The sequence below is a fragment of the Sminthopsis crassicaudata genome, chromosome 6 (assembly GCF_048593235.1).
Source record: "Sminthopsis crassicaudata isolate SCR6 chromosome 6, ASM4859323v1, whole genome shotgun sequence".
Lineage (NCBI taxonomy): Eukaryota > Metazoa > Chordata > Mammalia > Dasyuromorphia > Dasyuridae > Sminthopsis > Sminthopsis crassicaudata.
In genome coordinates, this window is record NC_133622.1 from 5169348 (window position 1) to 5188821 (window position 19474).

At 33.6% G+C, this 19474-nt stretch overlaps 1 pseudogene; it reads left to right on the forward strand.

Annotated features, from left to right (window-relative positions):
• The first annotated feature begins 1329 nt into the window (after positions 1–1329).
• On the forward strand, positions 1330–2742 carry LOC141545768 (ribonuclease H1 pseudogene; annotated as a pseudogene).
• Positions 2743–19474: the final 16732 nt, after the last annotated feature.

Sequence of the window (19474 nt, forward strand, 5' to 3'; positions counted from 1 at the left end):
TAAATTTTTTCTTCATGGGGGAATTACTACTAATAAATCCTAACACTAACTCATTCAATCATGCAAGATATGGGTAAGAGGCTTACCCTTAGGGTCATGAAGACTTCTACCATGCTATAATTTTACTAACTAAATTAAGTCATTTAATCTGTTTTACTGGGGAAAAAAAGTAAGGGGGAAAAAAAACAAAACTGGCCTAGATTTTCTCTAAAGCCCTTTCTCTTTCTATATTCTTCATAGGGAAAAATTGGGATATTAATGTACTGTTAGTGGAATTGTAAATTTTTTGAACCATTCTGGAGAACAATTTGGAACTGTGCTAAAAAAGAGGCGTGTGTATCCTTTGACACAGCAACACTATGTCTAGGTCTCAAAGAGATCAGAAAAAAGGGAAAAGAACCTGTATGTACAAAGACATTTACAAGCAGCTCTTTTTGTGGTATCAAAGAATTGGACATTGAAGAGATGCCCATAAATTGCAGTATGTGATTGTGATAGAATACTATTGTTCTATTAGAAATGACAAGCAGGATTATTTTCAGAAAAATCTGGGAAAATTTACTTGAATATGTAAAGTGACCAGAAACAGAATATTATGTACAGTAAAAGAAATATTGTAAAGATGATAAAGGAGGGGTCCTCAAACTACGGCCCGGAGGCCAGATGGGGCCCGCTGAGGACATTTATGCGGCCTGCCGGGTTATGGCAAAATCAGACCAGAAGTGAGTTCGATCTAAACTGGCATTAGCGACGCACACTTCCGGCACTGGGCTGAGGCAGTGGAGAGAGCGTCCAGACCTTCAACAGTCTGAGGGACAGTGATCTGGCCCCCTATTTTAAAAGTTTGAGAACCACTGTGATAAAGTATGTAACACTTAGCTTCTCTGAGCAAGACAATGGTCCAAGAGAATACCAAAGGGCCCAAATTACACAAGCTATCCACCTCTGTAGAGAGAACCAATGACCTCTGAGGACAGACTGAAGCATACATTTTCACTTTATTTGGGTGGGGGAGTGTTTCTGTGTGTGTACATGTGTATGTTTTCCTCTTTACCCCCATTTATCTGACTTTCTCTCTCCTTTCTCCATGTTCATGCTCAAAAGCACTTTGCTTCTAGCTCTCACTCTCTCCTAGTTCACACACTCTTCTAATAACTTCTCTCCTTTACCTTATATCCTTCCCCTCCTACTTCTACGTAGGGTAAGATCAATTTCTATACCCAACTGGCTGTATATTTCATTTTATTCTATTGAGAAAATTCCCGCTCTTGCCTCTGCCCTGGGACCCGGGAGCAGACTTCCTGCGGCCGCTGTGCCCCAGAGTGGGCCATGCTGAGGGTCTGGGCGGGCATCCCTAGAGCTGTTGCAAGTGCCTTGGACTTCTGTGGTGCCCGCCTCCTGAGCACCAGCATGTTTTACGCCAGGAGGAGGGGCCCCAAGATCAGTGTGTTCCCCACGTGGAGTGAATGTCAAGCACAAGTGAACCGATTTCCTGCTGCCCGGTTCAAGAAGTTGCTACTGAGGATGAAGCTTGGGCTTTTGTCCGAAATACTACAAGCCCTGACCATTCAATAGAGCAGAAAAAGGAATGTAACACACAAGACCCCAAAATGAAGACAAAGAAGAGACCCTGTGAAGCATCAGATGAAGAGGAAGAGCCTTGCTCAAAGCTTGAAAAACAAAATATAGACTCTACCTTCACTTAGCAAAAATATTTTTCTTATATGGGAGATGCATCTGTAGTTTACACAGATGGCTGCTGCTCCAGTAATGGGAGGAGGAAAGCATGAGCTGGTATTGGTGTTTATTGGGGGCCAGGACATCCTCCAAATGTGGGTGACAGACTTCCCGGGTGACGGACAAACCAAAGAGCAGAAATACATGCTGCCTGTAAAGCACTCGAACAAGCCAAGAATCAAAACATCAGTAAGCTGGTTCTTTATACAGATAGTATGTTTACTATAAATGGTATAAACAAGTTGGGTTAAAGATTGGAAGAAAAATGGCTGGAAAACAAGCACAGAAAAAGAAGTCATTAATAAAGAAGATTTTGTTAAGATTGATACACTTATTCAAGGCATAGACATAAAATGGATCCACGTACCTGGTCATTCAGGGCTTGCAGGCAATGAAGAAGCTGATAGATTAGCAAGAGAAGGAGCTAAAAAACCACAAGAATCAACATAGCATAATTTTAGTAATCTAATTAAAGAGCAAACCAAGTGCTCTTTAGTCATTTGCATGAAAATCTGCCTACAAGACATGAAGCAGGTGGACTTGAGAACATTCTTGTTTGATTAGAAAAACTGGCTAGTTTTCTGTTGAGATATGGTTCAGCATTTTAAACTACCCTTCACTTTACCCTGAATGCATACCTGTTTATCATTGAGAATTGTTTGGGACTTCAGCATAAAGTAGATGTAGCTGATTATTTAAGAATTAAAGTAATTTCCTAGGTTTATTTTTTTTAATTTTTTAAAAGGTTTCTTTGTAGCTAGAATAGAAATGAACATGTATTATACTTCAAGTGATTCTTAATTTGATCAGTATGAGCACTCCAAAAAAGGAATTGCAAGCTCTACCTGCCTGGATTTGTTGTTAGCATTTGGATTTTTTGTTGGCAGCCTCACTTCTCTGAACTTAGCTTGATTGGTCTGTGGATGATACATGTACACATAAAGTTCATGACTTTCCAGCTTGGTGGGGATCTATCAGACCATAAGACTGGTAGAATTACTTCCAACAACCTAGAACCACTTCTGTGACTTTGTGTGAGCATTGTAGACTTTAGTGGAACATATATCTTTGACTGCTCATGTGAAAATGCCACATAGATTATCAAATAATTTGTGATGCTCCTTATGATTTGGTTTAAAGCTGCATTTTAGATGTTAAAAATATAGTAAATCCACAAAAATCCAGTAAGCCCTTTACAATGACAGTCTTCATAATTATCCTTTTGTTGTCTTAAAAAGTAAAATAAAACATCAGCATTTTAAACTTGATTTAAGGGCAATTTATCTAATTATGAAACCTTCCTAGCAGAGTAGAATTTATCAGATATTCTCTGTACTAGTGGTTTAAAAAAAAATAACTCATTCAGATGTTCCTTCTTTCTCCTTCTCAGGAGTAGGTCTTCTCTTATTCCTAATCTTCTCAGGAGTATTATAAGTAATTTTGAGAATAATAAATGTCACCCATTCTTTACTTAGAAAAGCCTGTATATAAAACGGGGAGAAGCAACCTTCTTGTAGCTTGAGTAGCATACTTCAGTAACATGGCACCAGCCCAGCTTGGATCTCACTTCTGTCTAGTTTTGGCTCTGCCATTGTCTCTATATGTGACTTTGAGCAAGACCTGGATCCTTGGGAGTCTCAGTAAAGGGATTGGACTAAATTCTTAAATTTCTAGACTGTTTTTACACTCAACTTACTTGAGACAGAATTCTGTGCTTCTATGGTAAAGTTGTCAGGAAAAGCCTTCCTCTTCCCTCTCTCATTTCCCACTCAACAAGTTTAGTGAATTAATGATCAAAGTTTGGCAAAAGCATATATTTAATTTTAAATGTTGACTAGGCATAAATGTTTGTTCTTGTAACTTTATTTATGATTATATGTTGCTTTTCACATAAGAATATGGTACTAATTTCCTAACTTGGCATGTGCTTTTGAGCACGTTTTTTTTTTTTTTTTGGGGGGGGGGTTGGTTTTGGGTTTTTTTTTCTATCCAAACTACTTTCTTGCTCAACTGGCATCGTGACAAATCAGACTTTGCTAGAAGGAATTAACTAGTCTCCTTAAACACCTAGTGTCAATTGGTAGTATTAATCTGCATAATTCTATCAAAACTCAATAACTTATTTTTAAAGAACATAATGAGTAAATATCACTTGTTTACCTTGGTGACAGTTTTCCTTATATAAAATTTGAATGATGGCAGTTTAAATTTTTTGGCAAACCTAACATGAAAAAAAAAAGAAATTTTACATTTTAAAAATGGAGTCATGATCATTGGGCTTGAGATATTTATTATGGACATAATGTCCAGTTTTTTTTATTTTTTTCATTTAAAAAACATCAGATGTCTTAGATTTAATTTTTAACAAGTTGATAATGAAGGATCCTCAAAGAATCAGTGTCTTAAATGACCAATGGTTAATAAAACATGCCTCTAACAGAGAGCAGTACAAGTTTTTAATTTTTTAATAGTGGCCTTTTTATATATGTGCTTTATGCTACACAGTGTTAGGGCATAGTAGATGAAGTGCTGAATCTGGCATCAGAAAGCCTTCAGTTTACAGCTTGCCTCAGACATTAATTGTATGATTGGTCTGAACCTTTTTTATTTGTAAAAGGGTTATTGTGATGGTCAAATAAGACACATGTGTATATGTCTGTTTTTATGTGTATTTAAAGTGCTTTGTACATCTTAAAGGACTAAAGGTAAGCTGTTATCGTTAGACATATTCCTGATAGATTTTATAAATTAAGTCAGGAGAGATCAGTTTTAACAGATTTTGATTGTCAATTTTAGAGATAATAAGAATTACATTTTATCTCCCTGATGTGGTACCAGGAGGATAGTGCATTCCTTTCTTTTCCTGGTTAGCTGCCCAGTGCTCTGAATAACTTTGCCTAAAGAGAAGTCTGGAAGATGGTGGGACATTTGTAAAGTGAAGTACTTTTGGGGAAAAGAACTGAAGAAAAGAAAAATGTTATCATTAGTAAGTCATTATGAGCCTACATGAAATTGGAGAGAGAAACTTAGGTAAGATGCAAGAAGATGATGTTCTTTTAGACTCCTGGAGCCCTGTTGTAATAGACCTGAAGTTATGAAACTGAGCCTTTCTTTGCAAGCTTAATAAAATGGAGTACACTACAAACCCTGTTGTATGAAAAGAGTCTAGAATGAGTGTTCACCCAAAGGAATTATTACAGAGCTGGTCCTTTAAAAGTATAACTTGCAAAAAAAAATAGGAAAATTTGCAAGCAATGGAAACTAGAAAACAGAGTCCTTGCATAAACTAACTTCAAGAGGTTGATAAAAGCTTCAGGAAATGATTTGGCAGCTTAGAATCAGGAGCAAGAGCTAGTAATATTGTCTACTAAGAACTAGAGTAGGAGTTCTTAATGTGGAAACTGAGCTTTTAAAATTTTTTTTGATTGTTATTTTAATAAAATTGACTTCCTTTAAAAAAAAAAAAGAAAAAAAAAAGAAAATTCCAATGAGATTAAAGTTCAAGTACTATTTACTAAATGCTCCCCTCTACTATAAAAGGTGTTTTTGTACTTTTTATATGAGGTAATTTATCCCATTTTATGTCTTATTTTCCCTTTCACTGAGTGTATTCCTGTTTTCTACTTATTTTTTTTTAGAAAAATACTGTTGCATGACATCCAATTCATATATTTACCCTCACTCTACATACATTCCTTCTAACTTCCCTATAATAAGAAAATTATTAGTAGTTATAAATATCATCTTTGCAAGTAAGAATAAAAATACTTTAACATTACTGAATCTCTTATGATCTCTCTTTTCTTATTCCTTTTTATGCTTTTCTTGAGTCATATTTGAAAGTTTTCTATTAAGTTCTAATATTTTCAGCTTGAAAGTCCTTAATTTTATTAAATATTCATTTTCCCCCTGATGGATTATACTCAGTTTTGCTAAATAGATGATTCTTACTTGTACGCCCAACTCCTTTGACATCTAGAACATCGTGTCCCAAACTCTTTAATCTTTTCAGGTAAAAGCCCCTAAATTGTGTGTTATTGTGACTGCTGCTCTACAACATTTGAATTATTTCTAGCTGATTTCAAGATTTTCTCCTTGATTTGGAAGCTCTAAAATTTAACTATAATGATCCCAAAAGTTTTGATTTGGGATTCTCTTTTAGGAGGTGATCAGTGGATTTTTTCTATTTCTGTTTTATTCATAAATTCTAGAATACAGGAGCAGTTCTTCTTCATAATTTCTCAAAAGATGATGTCTATTTTTGATCATGACTTTCAGAGGTCCAACAATTTTTAAATTCCCTTTCCTCAATTTATTTTTTGGATCAGTTACTTTTTGATTTGAGATTTTCTTCTGTTTTCCATTCTTTTGGGTTTTTTTTTTCTTGAAGTCATGTTGTGAAAAAAAAATTCAATGATCTTTTGTATCGTCATTTCCATTTGGCCATTCTGCTCCAGGGGATTTTTTATTCCTCTTTTTACCATTTGATCTATTCTATTTTTAAAGTGTCATTTTCTTCAGTATTTTATACCATCTTTCGCAAGACATTAATTCATTTTAATAACTTTCTTGTATTATTCTATTTCTTTTCCCAATTTTTCCTCTCCCTCTTTAATTTTAAAAATCATTTTTCAATTCTTTCAGATATTTCAGGAATTCTTTTTGGGACTTTAAACTAATTCATATTTTTCTTTGAGATTTAACATGTAGCATTTTAACTCTGTGGTCTTGGTCTGAGTTTGTATTTTGATCTTTGCCATAACCTTGATAACTTCCGGTGGTCAAGTTCTTTTCTTGTTGATTGCTCATTTTTCCAGCCTATTTCTTGATTCTTAAGTTTAGTTTCTGCTCTAAGGACTTTAGGAGCATTATTCAAAACTTCAGGTTTTTAATGCAGCTGTTTTTAGAGATAGTTCTAGAAGTCTAAGATTTCAGTTCTTCCAAGGAAGTATAATCTAAGGTGTGTTTTCTACTTTCCTGGCCTGTGCTCTAGTTTAAGAATGACTGCAAATACTCCTTTCTGCTCTGGAACTGTTACTTCACTCCCCTGCAGCCACAAGATATGATGTGACAATGCTAATCCTCATCCTGGGACTGTGATCCAAATGGCTTTTTATGAGTAATGCAGCAGAATATTACACCAAGTGTGAGCAAAGAAGTCCCTTTAATTTCTTTCCTACCAGTTGTAAAACTTACTTATTGTCTGTGGATTGAGAATTCTAGAAACTGCTTCTAATGATTCAATTGTCTCATTTTCCGCTACTTGTACACCAGAATGCTATCTCTGGTGTACTGAGGTTCCCTCTAAACCTGTTGTAACAGACATTTTCTAATGATCTGCTAAGTTGTTTTGAGCTGGAATGTTTCACTACATCTTTTTGTTCCAGAATTCATTCTAGGTATTTTTGTAAAGTTTTATGGAGGGGAATTTGTCAGAACTTAGGCAAGTTTTTGTCTTTTCTCTGCCAATTTGAATCTACCCCACACATTATTTAACTCAAATTTTATTTTTAAATGAATACTTAAACATTTTTAATATAATTGGAAAATATTTAATGGAATGAGTGGGACAGCTAGGTGGTACTTGCAGTTAACAGAATTTCAGGTCTGAAATAAAAAAGACCCAAGTTAAAATTTGGCCAGAGAGACTTTCTAGTTGTATGACCATGAAACTCACAACTCTGTTTGCCTCAGTTTCCTTATCTGTGCATTGAGTTAAAGAATAAAATGGCAAACTAAAAAAAGCAAAACTTAGAAAGGGGGCCATAAAGTGTCGGAATGACTAAAAATGGCTAAATAACAACATTAAATCAATAATGTATCATAAAATGAAAAAGAGAAAAGAATAAAGAGAAGTTGTTATTGTTGCTGCTGTTGTTACTTTTATTGTTGTTGTTGTTGAGTATTGGCTACAGAGGTGAACCTCCTATGCTCTCTCTGCCTTCTGTCTTAAGAACCTTGTCTCGTGTTTTACATTAAAAAAATTGAGAAAATTCACTGTGAGTTCCCTCTTCTTTCCTCTTACTCATTTCCCATCATCCATGCTCCAAAGCTGCATCTCCTCCTTCACCTCTGTCTCACAGGTAAGGTAACCTGTCTCCTAAAACACACTTATCCCTACATCCATTAGAGAACCCATTCCATCCTGTCTTTTCCAAGATATTTTCCTCTGTCATACCCATTCTGATTCTTACTTTCTCATTCTAATAACTTTTTATTGATAACTGCTTTCTTACATTACCTTAGTATTTTATTGAGCTCTCTCCTCATTTCCAGAGAGTCATTTTTCATATGAAATCACATGCTTTTAGAAGAAAAAAATCAGGACAACTTAGCATATTGAAAAATCTGAAATACATGTAATATGTAGCATCTGTGGATCTTCCATGTCCACACAGATGGCATCTTCTAATATCTCTTTATTTTAGTATTTTTGGATCTTTAAAATGTTGTTGTTCAAAGTTTTTTGGTTTTTTATTTTGTTTTAGTTTTTGCTCCATAGTTGTACTTTCATTTTTAATCTTGTATTTACTTTGCATATTCTGGTTCTACTTATTTTAATCTGCATCAGTGCATATAGATTTTTATGCTTTTCTATATTCATCCCAAACATCATTTTGTACAGCATATTAATATTCCATTACATTCATGTACCATGATTTTTTAGCCTCTGGTTCAGAGGGTAGAGAAGATATGTTATTAACTTTATTTGCATAATTCCAAATTGCTTTCCAAAATGGTTATAACATTTCATCGCTCTATCAAAATTTATCAGTGTGCCTAGCATCCCAAAACCCATCCAACTTTGCCAGTTTTGTTAATTGGCAGGGTGTAAGATGAAATTTCAAAGTTGTTTTCATTTTCACTTATTTTATTGTTAGTGATTTGAGGCATATTTTCATGTGGCTGCGAATTCTTTGCAGTTCTTTCATTGGAGAACTGTTTGTTCTTATACTTTGAATTCTTTCCCATTAGGAAATGGATATTAGTTAAAAATATAGATTTATCTATATACATACAAATGCATGCACACATGCAAATATATACACATGTATGTAGGGATAAACAGTTATAGATACTAATTGTTTACATATCTTGGAAACCATAATATGGCAGAGAAATCCTATATAATAATTTTTTCTTAAATGCCTTTCCTTCTTATTCTACCTGCATTGGTTTCTTACATATAGAAGCTTTTCATTTTCAGTTAGTCAAATCTACTTTATTTTTTCATAATTTCTCTATTTCTTGTTTGGTTAATAATGTATCTGATAGAAACATCTCTTTCTCTTCCAATTTTTCTTATGCTATAATCTTGAATGTTTACATTGCATATCTATCTATGATCTATCATTATTTATAATCTCTTCTTTACTCCTTACTTCTATCCAAAAATGAGCCCATGCCTCCTCCATCTTCAAAAAACCCTCATTTAATCCTTCCATCTCCACTAATTATTCTTCTAAATATCTTCTGCCCTTTCTAGCTAAACTCTTTGAAAAACTAATCTGTCAATCTACAATGGAAGCCTCCACTTTCTCTCCCTCATTCTCTTCTTAACCACTTACAAACTAACTTCTGACTTTATAATTTCACTGATACTGCTTTATTCAAAGTTACCAATGAAGTCTTTATTTTTTTTTGCAAAATTAAATATACTTTTCACAACACATCTTTGTTTCTGCAGTATTTGACACTGTTGATTACCTTTTCTCCCTTGATATCCTGTTCTCTCTAGTTTTCAGAACTTGTACAAAATCGAACTCATTATCCCTCTTTTAAGCCAATCTCAACCCATAACTTCTCTATTACTGTCATTTCCCCAGATAAGTTTTGTAACAATTGCAAGCATTTGCTGGCATGATTGTACCATGCAAATAAATTTGGATGATTTTTGACCATTTAAGGAGAGAGGTAAAAACTCTACTACAGGGATTATGAAAAAGTCACAAAATGAAACTTAAAGGTGAAAAAGTTCTTCTGGATATGAAGATATAGCCAACTTTGTGTAAATATATGGTGTTGGGAAATGTAGTAATGAATTCAAAAAAAAATCAGCTTTAATTGAAACATAAAGTAAATGAATAATAGTAATGTTCAATAATCCAGGATGAAGTCAGGTTGTAAAAGCTCCCAAATGCCACGGTTTGAAGATTATATTTTATCTTACACACAAAAGGAAGTCACTAAATATTGTAAGTAAGGTTGAGACATAAGACATTCTTTATGAACATTATTTTGGTAGATGAATGAAGAAGAGATAGAATGTGGAAAAGGCAACAAAACTGAAATCTAGGAGTACAATGGGGAGATGTCTATAATTATCTAGGTATTAGGTGTTGACTTTATTTAAAACACACACACACACACACACACACACACACACACATATATATATATATATATGTATATATATATATATATATATATATATATAATTGAAATTTCCCAATTAATTTTTAAAATATTTTAACATTTTTTTTAAATTTGAGTTCTAAGATCTTTCCTTTTTTCAACTACTTTTTTTACACATTATGGCAAGGAATATAACAATTACAAATGTGAAGTTAGGCAAAATCTGTTTCCATATTAGCCAATACACATAAATACACATAAAGAATAAAGTGGGTTACACACCTGTCAGATTGGTTAGAATGACAGGGAAAGATAATGTGCAATATTGCAGGGGATGTGAGAAAACAGGGACATTGATACATTGTTGATGGAATTGTGAATACATCCAGCCATTCTGGAGAACAATTTGGAACTATGCTCAAAACGTTATCAAACTGTCCATACCCTTTGATCCTTCAGCATTACTACTGGGCTTATATCCCAAAGAGATTTTAAAGAAGGGAAAGGGCCCTGTATGTGCCAGAATGTTTGTCGCAGCCCTCTTTGTGGTGGCCAGAAACTGGAAACTGAGTGGATGCCCATCAATTGGAGAATTGTTGGGTAAATAGTGGTATATGAATGTTATGGAATATTATTGTTCTTTAAGATATGACCAGCAGGATGATTTCAGAAAGGCCTGGAGAGACTGACAGGAACTGGTGCTGACTGAAATGAGCAGGACCAGGAGATCATTATATACTTCAACAACAATACTATATGATGATGAATTCTGATGGACAGGGACATCTTCAAAAATGAGATGAACCAAATCAGTTGCAATAGAGCAGTAAGAACTCACTACACTCAGCGAAAGAACTCTAGGAGATGACTATGAACCACTACATAGAATTCCCAATCCCTCTATTTTTGTCCACCTGTATTTTGGATTTCCTTCACAGGCTAATTGTACACTATTTCAAAGTCTGATTCTTTTTGTACATATATTGTATTTAACTTATACTTTAACATATTTAACATGTATTGGTCAACCTGGCATCTGAGGGAGGATGGGGGGAAGGAGGGGAAAAATTGGAACAAAAGGTTTTGCAATTATCAATGCTGTTAAATTACCCAAGCATATATCTGGTAAATAAAAAGCCATATATAAAAATAATAAAGTGGGTGAAAAAGAGATCATACTTCATTCAGCATTGAGGGTTTAGCAGTTCTTTATCAGGAGTTGGATAATATATATATATATATATATATATATATATATATATATATATATATATATATATATATATATATATATATATATATATATATATATATATATATATATATATATATATATATATATATATATATATATATATATATATATATATATAAAATCATAGGTTCTTTGCAATTGTTTTGAATCATTGTCTTGATCAGATTACCTAAATCTTTCATTGTTAATCATCATTACAATATCATTATCATTAGAGAAAATATTGTCCTGGTTCCACTCACATTACATTGCATCAGTTCATATAAGTCTTCAGAAACTATCTCCCTTGTCATTTCTTATAGCTTAACATGTGGATAATGGACATTCTTGTTTCAGTTCTGATGTTACTGAGGAGATTTCAAGTTTATCTTTATTACAAATAATGCTTATTCTTGGTTTTAGAAAGATATATTTTTAAAGAAATCTTTCATTGCTTTCCATTCTTAACATGTTTTTTAATAGAAATGGGCGCTCTTTTTTTGTCAAAAGCTTTTCCTGCATCTATTAATATAATTATGAATTAATTTTTAGAAGTCTATCATATCTACCTTTTCTTTGATATCTCCTTGACTTATTTCTTATTGATTCTATAATTAAAGTTGTCTAGCTCTAAGGTCTTCAACTAGTGGAATTTTACTATATATTTCCTCCTATAATTCATTTGAATTTTCCTTTAAGAATGTGAATGCTATGTTATTCATTAAAATACATGTTATATGTTTACTATTGATATTATTGGCTTTGGTGCCTTTTAACAAGCTCAATTTTCCTACTTATCTCTTTTTGTGAGTTCAATTTTTTTCTGAGATCATAATTGCTATTTCTGCCTTTGTGACTTCAATTCTAGGATAAAAGATTCTTAACCACTCTCTTATTTTAAGTCTTTGTGTGTCTCTGTTTTTTGAAAATAATATATTATTGGATTCTGGTTTGTGATTCATTCTATCTGCTTCCACTTAAGGTTAAATTCATTTGATTCACATTCACAGTCTCCAGAAATGAGAAGGATCTAACCTGGAATAAGCTTCCACATGATTAGAGAGAAGATCTAAAGGAAAGACAGAAAATATAGAGAAGGTGCTAGACCAAGAGGGTCATGAGTAGGAAGTAAATCATCTGTACCACACTCCAATTTCCCAAATATATTGATGCACACTTTTGTGCTGTATACTGGCATAAAAAGATATACAATGTCCTTTCTCTTTGTGGAAAATGCAGTAAACTGAAATTTCAGAGCCAATTCTTCTTCCAAAAGCATTTTATCATGAACAATAAGATATTCTAATGGAGACACTCCAATGTCTCTTTATTAAATTTTAGCATCTGCAAATAAACTGGAAAAAATACAATTTCCTCACTGATAAGGATTTCAACTCCCAACCCACCATGGGCATTGGGCAACTTTCAATTTGGGGTTGTGCCACAGGTCAGATGTAGGAGCATGGGTGAATGCAAAATCAGATTCAGGGTCACAGAAAAGAGGCAAAGTGTTATAAAATCCTAGGATAGTTTATTATCATAGGAGAACAACTTACCTTTCAACATTCCAAAGCTCTTAATCCTGCCAAGATGCCATCTCACAGAACCAATTTCCAAAACATTATTTACTTAAGACTGAGGCAAACAGCTGTACCTCCTGAAAGTTTTACCTTGTTAAAACTCTTAATGCTTTGGTAATAAAATCCAGATGATTTATAACAACTAAACAGAGGAGCCTTATTTGGGATCCAAATTGACAGTTATGCAAGTCTTGGGAATGGAAGATAAGGCCTACCATGGTTCCCTCCTGGAAGCTATGTGGTTTCCTTGCTGAGAGCCATCTGCTCTAGAGAATGAGGTCTTTTTTCCCCCAAATACCTATCCAAATCTTCCTTACCGATGGATAGCAAAAAGACTGTCTTTATCAAATATTCGGAGACATCATTATAATTTACTATGGCATGAAAGTCCAAGAGGCATTTATGAAACAATGAGGAAGAGAAAAAAAGCCACCACAGTCCTGAATTTATTCCTTGCCTTTCTGAACTGAGTAGCCAAAAAAAATCCTAAAATGAGTACCTAAAACAAAGAACAAGTATTATCTGTAATCGGGGAAACCTTCCCAATAAAATCATAGTTGAAAAAAGGATGTCTATTTTTACCACTATTATTCAATACCATAGTAGAAATGAGAGTTATAGCAATTAAGACAAAATAATTTAAATAGTGATAGCAATGAAGAAACAAAACCATCACTCTTTGCAGACATGATTATATACTTACAGAGCACTAGTGAATCAACTGAAAAACTATTAAAGTGATTAGCAATTTTAGCAAAGTTGAAGGATATAAAATTCTCCCATATAAATCATTAGCCTTTCTATATACTATCAACAAAACCCAATAGCAAGAGATAGGGGAATTCCACCTAAAGTGACTGCATATAATATAAGATTACTGGGAACCTCCATGCCAAAAAGAACTGAGGGACTATATAAACATGATTCTAAAGCACTCTTTGTACAAAGAAAGTCACAAATTATCAACTGCAGAAATGATGATTGTTTGTGGGTTGGCTAAAGCAATATTGTAAGAAATAGCAAACTTCAAGTGGTAAATACTTGCTTCTAAATCTCAAATATTTGCATTTAGCAACAGTAGAATACTATGGTCTTTGACAACTGTATATTGTGTACCATTGATCTACCATTCTATTTCTTAGACAGTACCATCATTTTATTGATAACTTATTTATAATAAGGTTTGAAATCTGATATTGCTAAACTTCCTTCCTTCACATTATTTTTTTCACTTACTGCCTTGCTGTTATTGACTTTTTGTTTTTTTCAAATGAAATTTATTTTCATTTTTTCTATGTCTTTGAAATAATTCTTCAGGAGCTTGGTTGGTATGACACTGAATAAGTAAATTAACTTCATTGATAACATGAAATTAAAAATGTTATGTACAAAATATTACCGCAGCCAAAAATAGTAGGAAAACAAAGAACTATTGATATTACAGCAAGCTTATCTGAGAAAGCTCTCAAATATTTGGGAGGTAAATCAAATTTATAAAAAATATGAGCCATTCCTGAAATGAGAATTGGCAAAATGAAATGAAGACATTTATTAGAAGAAGAAATCAAGCCATCAATAATCATGTGAAGATATTCTCTAAATTACTTCTGATTAGAAAAATACAAATTAAAGTAATTCTACTACCTCTTACCCATTAGATTGACTAGCATGACAGTAAAAGAAAATAACAAATTATGGAGAGGATGTAAAAAAGAAACACTAATAACCTATTGGTGGAGTTGTGAATCGGTCCAACAATTCTGAAGAACAATTTGGAACTATGTCCAAAGAGTTATAAAACTGTGCATACATAGCAATGATTCTACTAAGTTTGGGCCCCCAGAGAGATCAAAGAAAGGTGGAAAAGACCTATAATTACAATAATACTTAGTAGCCCTTCTGTAGTGGCAAAAAGTTGAAAATTGAGAGGATGCCAGTCAATCAGAGAATGAGTAGACAAAATATATTATATGACTGCTGTGGAATACTATTATGTCATAAGAAATTACAAGGGGGTGGTTTAAAAAAAAAGTGAGAAGATTTAAAAGAACTGATGCAAAATAAGCAGAAAACCACAACATTTTACACAGCAACAGCAATATTGTAAGCATTATCAACTGTGAAAGACTTAGCTATTCTAATCAGTACAATGAGTCAAGAGAATTCCGAAGGATTCGTGATGAAAAATGTTATCTACTTTCAGAAAAAAAAAAAAAAAACTTTGATAAGACTTGAGCTTAGACTGAAACATAGTTTTTAAAATTAACTTTATTTTTCTTGATTATCATCTCAACATGGTTTATACGGAAATTTGCATGACTTCATATGTATCATAGTATTTACCTTTGCCATGATTGGGAGAGAAATTGGAATAAAATTGGAAACTCAATTTTTAAAAATAATGTTAAAATAAAGTATTATTCTTTATCCTGGGTACCCTGATTTCATTAGGGAATATTTTTCTGATGGTTGAGTAATAACTAATGAATGCTGCTAGTGGGGGAAGAATTGTGCAATAGCAAGAACTAAACAAAGCATCGAATTTATCATACATTAACCTCGTCCACTTGAAATTGAAAATCTTTATTAATTTATAGAGGAAGGGATTGCTCACCTTTTATCGTTAGCTCCATTTTTGTGACACTGAGATTCAGTTTAAATTTATTCATTTAACATTTAACAAATAGTCAGTGAGTATTTGCTATGTGAGAAACCTTGTGTGAGGAGTAAAGGGAGATTAAGAGATAAATAATCCAAAATCCCTTGCTTCAAGGATAGCAGGAGTGATTAGAAATGCACATTAATAATTATCATAAGAATACAATGTAAATTGCATTTTAAAAGTTGCAAATGCATATGAGTTCAGAAAGTGCAAAGATTGTTTTGGACTGGGAAAGGAAAGATCAAGAAAGAGTTCATTCTGAATGTATATTTCTTCTGGGCTTTAAAGAATATATTATTTAAGATGTTGTAAATAAGAGATTAAGAGTATTCCTTGCATGAAGGTGGGAAATTAGGATGATCTTCCTCCATACATTTAGCTATATTTGTCTATATTTAGAAAAACATTCTATGTCTTTATGCTTTTCTAAAACCTGTGTATCATTTAAGGTTTAATTTCAGCTGCTGACCCCTACCGCTTTTTATAGGAAGTTTAAATTTAATTTAATCACAACACCCACACTGATTTTTCCCTTCTCTGAATTCTGGTTGAAGTCATTAGTATTGGGAGTACCCAAATTATGGGGCAGATATTGAAACATTTTTTAATGTATTCATCTCTTCAGCTATATTGACAGTTCCTCTCAAGCAAAACCTATCTCTGATTTATATATGAATCCCACAGTGGCAAGCATAAAAATGATAATTATAGTAATCTTCTTGCTAATTATCATAATGTCTTTGACTCAGTTCTGCACTTAAAGATTATTCATGTGCTGCGAGTAAACTGAGAGCATTGGAGTATTTGATATCTACATGGAAAATTGGTGTTTATTTAAAACAAGCCACCAAAAGATAAAGAATAACTAATCATATAAAATGTGATAATTTTCTTTCTTTTTTTAAATACATCATTTCTTACAAGTGGGAGTTTAGTGTCCATTTGGAAACTGTTTCAAAATCCCTCTTGATTGAAAGTGTTCCTCTCTGCCCTTGGGCTGTTGTTCAGAAGGGGATGTAGTTAACATAGCTGCCAAATAGCATCCAGTCTGTGTCCAGCACTAGAACAGGGATACCCTCTAATGTCTTTCTTACCAGTAGCCAGGTCCTCTTACTATCTCTAGGTTGAAAGCTCTCAAACCCCATTGCTGCTTCTGATGTCACCACTTAGTCAAATCACTTGTGTTTCATCCATGTTGGCTCCAGGCCAATCCCCACTTCCATATCATACTTCTCTCCTTTAGATCTCCTAAATTGTCTTAGGCTAGAAGAATATCTCACCCCAATCTCTCTGCCTTTCCTTATCTCTGCCTCTATTTGAAGCGTTTTTAAAAAATTGTTTGAAGGGGTTCCTCTGCTCTACCCCCACAGCTCCTTCCACCATGACATCTTTCTGCATTGCCCTCAAAATGTCATGTGAACTCAATAAGTGTCAAATTCTTAATATGTGATAAGAAAATCTCAAGATAGAAGGTTTTTTTTGGCCATTTTGTGGCCAAACAGAATCAATTGATTCAGGAAATACCTTGGTTTTTTGCTTGAAAGGACACAGAAAGTGTGTCAAAGTAAGACTCAAAGTGAATATATTAAGAGACTTATTAATATTTGAATCAGAAGAACATGCTTCAAACAATAAAACGTATGCAATCCCATTTTAATTTGTCGTTTGAAATTGGATATTTGAGATGAGTGAGAATGGCTAGTTTTGGCTAAGACCAAAGTTGTCAGCCTAGATGACTTAAGGCAGTTGACAGCAATGGGGAAATTTAGAAGAGGAAAAGATTTGGTGAACAAGATGCAGTCTCGTTCTGTTTAGATTTGTCAGTTTAAAGTGCCTAAAGGACATCAAAATCAAGATGTTCAAAAGGCCATTAGATATGTGAGATCGAAGCTCAAGAGAGAGACTAGGACCGATTATAAAGATTTGGGAATCATCCACATAAAGATGATCATAGCACTCATAGTAGCTAACAAGATTCCAAAATGAGCCAATAGCCAAAGAGAAGCAAAGAGAGCCCAGGATTGTGCCTTGCCACCTATAGCTACAAGGCAAAACATGGAAACAGCAAAGGAGGTAGTCAGATTAATAAGAAGAGACCTGAGAGAGGAGTATCATTAAAAGCTAGAGAATAAGTAGAAGGCAAGGAAAGAAGATAAGCAGTTATCCAAATGCTGCAGAGCCAGATATCTAGAAGAATAAGGGCTTCTTGTATCCAAACTCAAGACTCTTCTCTACTTCCTGACACTCCCTCCTGAACAAGAAAAAAAAAAGACTCTAGGCTTTGATTTAACATTTTATATTGGACATTGAGGAAACAAGAGGGGGAACATCTCTAATAGTAAAGGCAACACTTGGGTGTAAAAAATTAGTATTTTTATCTTTTTCATTTTCAGTCCCTGACACATAAGCATTCAATAAATGCTTATGGATTGATTGATTAGAAGTACCTACATATACCAGATCATAAATATAGTTAAAAATTAATTATTATTTTATAAATTAGTAGTAATAGTTAAAACTAGGACTGTGCAATATAAGAGAACAAGAGTGACCTTAGATCTTTTAAATGCCATGTCAATTTGTTTTTATTTCCATGAATTTTTTTCTCTAGCTTATATTGACTATAAAATGAAAACCTGAAAATGTGTGATGGATTAATTTTATTGCTATAATTTATTTCAGCATTCCTTGTAAATTCCTACTTACTTTTTTCTTGGGACTTAAAAGCTAATGTGGTCTTCTATACTTATGACAATAAAGAATTTTTATATTATTTTATATTATTATATTATATTTTATATATTATATATTGTTATTATATTTATATTATCACATTAAAATCCCCAGTTTTTCCATTTCATAGAGCATGTTGAAGTTGAGATTCAAATCCAAGTATTGTGCTTAAAATTCAAGATTTTTTTTCCTACACTATAGACTGCCTCCCAAGAGATGGCTCTGCCAGTCAAGGAACTCACACTTACTATAGAGTGTGCTTGGAGAAGAGTTAAGTATACACATATAACAATACAGTTTGCTTGCTCCCTGGCAGGTCTGTCTCTTGTTCATTCAACTAGAACTGCAGAATGAAAAAAAGAAAGGAGGGAATAGAAAGGAGTAAAGGGAGAATACAACTGATCTCTAAGGTCCCTTTCAACTCTAAACCTTATACCTGCATGATTCTAAGACAACAGAAGAGAAAAAGAGCAGAAAGTAGAGGAGTAAAGAGTCTTCTATTGGCAATCCAGTTTCTCATTAAGAGATTTTCCCTAGCTAGAACCAAGATTACAAAGGAATCCTCCACTGCCTTACACTTCTCTTCTGTGGAACAAAAACTTCTTATTTAAAGTAGCAGGAAAAACTCAGAAGAACAAGCTAGTATTCTTTTCTAAACTTATTTAAAACAAATCTCTTGGTTGAGAACAGTATATGGGAGGTGTATGTCTGTGTATGTGGGAGGGAACTTAATGGCTTCATGCTGCTACAGGGAGTATGTTCATCTAGGATGAAAACAGTGGACAATTTATTCATTTTGGGGGAAAATTTCTTTCCATTTAGGAAAAAAGGAAGGACCAGTACAGAGAAGGTGGTAGGGGAGGAGGGAGTCTATGCAGTGTAAAGACTATGTGGTGGTGCCTCTCAACTACTCTGGGAGATCATTATAAAAATCCTCAGCCACTGGCCATTTCTTTGCTAATTTTTTAATCTCAACTACAAGTGCAATTTAGTGTATATGTTAGCGAATAATATCAGAAATTACAATATGATAGTATCAGTTCTGGTTCTACCCTGTTATTGTAATGCCAGAGAAACTGAGGCAAGATAGAGATTAGAGAGTTTTAAATATTTTATTTAAGAGGGAGAGATTGCGCTAAGGGCAGGGCTGATGTCTCAAAACATCCAGCAATG